This window comes from Aplysia californica, unplaced genomic scaffold (genome assembly GCF_000002075.1).
Source record: "Aplysia californica isolate F4 #8 unplaced genomic scaffold, AplCal3.0 scaffold00924, whole genome shotgun sequence".
Taxonomy (NCBI): Eukaryota; Metazoa; Mollusca; class Gastropoda; order Aplysiida; family Aplysiidae; genus Aplysia; species Aplysia californica.
This window is the reverse complement of record NW_004798194.1, coordinates 176,798-178,854: the sequence shown is the minus strand read 5'-3', so window position 1 is coordinate 178,854 and position 2,057 is coordinate 176,798. Positions and strand designations below refer to the sequence as shown.

Below are 2,057 nucleotides of genomic sequence, written 5' to 3'. Positions count from 1 at the left end.
CTCTCTCTCTCTCTCTCTCTCTCTCTCTCTGATGATGATGAAGATGATGACGATGACGATGATACATGAAGATATGTTTTTATACACAGATCACCACTACCACGTTTGGTTGCAGAAAGATCTCTTTGTTCACATGCAATATTAGACACAGACGAGGCACAGAAACCGGTAAAAGTCTTTAAAAATCCAACGTTTCGAACATTTTTGACCCACTATAATCCACAGTAATCCGAGGTTTTCCGTCTCTGTGGGCCCACATGTAGGTCACCTTGATGTTATTCACAAAACAAGCTTGCAGTTTATGGAATGGAGAGCTCAGTTAAACTTTTTTTTACACACAACCTTATACACTCATTTTTTTTTTCAAGGCAATCACTGAGTCGCTGTACTTGTTTTTCTTTCACATACATATATATACATAATAAAAAGCTTATTATTATTCTGTTTATTATAGAAAGTTAAAATTATTCACTCGCGATAATAGACTGTCTAACAAACTGGTTATTATGTAGCCTACCCTCGGTTGAGATGAAAGACAACGTGCAACAAACATAGTAATATTCACACTTCACACATAACCCACACGTAGTCCTACGATTCTCCGTTTCTGTGTTCGTTCGTCTTTGTGTGTGCTTTGAAATCTATGCGAGTCATAGGCTAGGGCACGAAGGTGTGTTTGACTGGTACTGGTAGCCTACACGACCCTTTGTATAGGCTCAGCTATTCTAGTAGGCCTAAAGTGGGCGGAAACACAGGCCACGATGTTGAATATGCCTCCCTTCAATTTGCATTTACATTAATTGTTTGTATTCCCAGCTTCAGGGGGGATCGGCCAGTAATTATAACCCACACACCTGTCATTGGTGTCACACACGTTTACACCTGATACAGACACACACACACACACACACACACACACACACACTACTAATCACTCTCGCACAAGTGACAAAATATATTTTGATGTAGATCTAGATTATGTAGAAAAATACGTACATGTCGAAAACGACTGGGCTTACTATTCCAATATTACACGTTGCGGGTTTCAGTTGTAAAGCTGTCCTAAGAGTAAAGAGCACACTAGGTCTACACGCTGTAACGTTGCTGACCCAGGGTTAGATCTACGCCTCGGTGGCTTTGAACCTGCTTTGCTTCGATGTTGGCCAAGAGCCTTCGACTTCGACACAATATAGCTGTTAGATCAAGGTGACTCCACCCGGTATTTATTGGGCGTTCCTTCCAAATTCAACCCGTCAGCACGTCATTGTTCACAAAGCTGGGTTAACTCACTGGTCGCTATTGAAAAACGTACAGTCATAATTTTTCTTTTAAAAAACAACAACAACAAAAAACAAAAACCAAGGATAGATCGAGCGTCTCGTACAACCTAAACACGCCGTGCTTGAATTTGAATTTATGAGAAAGAAATCATATAAATGTACGGTATTGTTTAGTTCAAGACCATAGCGTACTTTACTACAACGCCATGTTCAAGACCCTTTTGCGAACGTATATAATGCAGCCCTTGAATTCGAGAACGATTCTCGTCTTATCTCAAACTACAGGAGCAACAAGTCAGGCTATAAAATAATTTGTTGTCAATTTAGGACTCTCTCTCTCTCTCTCTCTCTCTCTCTCTCTCGTACACACTCACTCACTCACACACACACACACACACACACACACACACACACACACATTTTGCTCTGTAGTAAATTGCCTGAATATAATGACTGGCGTTGCTATTACAGAAAAAAGATATTATAGATTACGTTTAACGTTACTCTGTATTATAAAAGCCTTGTCATTATGTTCGGAAGGCAACACAATGAATGAACCGTATTAGAAAATCAAGTTGATGGACGAAGGGAAATCACTGCGTAAATAAGATTTCTTGGAAAGGGTCATGGCAGCACTGAACCTGATTCATGGGATGTGCTGGCAAACTTGCATTATTTGCTGGATGAGCAGAGTTGAAAAACAGCGCGTGAGCGCGCGCGTGTGTGTGCGTGGTGTGTGTGTGTGTGTGTGTGTGTGTGTGTGTGTGTGTGTGTGTT

General features: G+C 40.8%; 1 protein-coding gene across 1 annotated transcript in view; it reads right to left on the bottom strand.

Moving 5' to 3' along the window:
• LOC101863306 (solute carrier organic anion transporter family member 2A1) overlaps positions 1–1,626 on the bottom strand; it is a gene marked incomplete at its 3' end in the record, with an annotated part of 19,116 nt that extends 17,490 nt beyond the window's left edge. Inside the window, 1 exon segment of the mRNA XM_013089316.2 lies at positions 518–1,626.
• Positions 1,627–2,057: the final 431 nt, after the last annotated feature.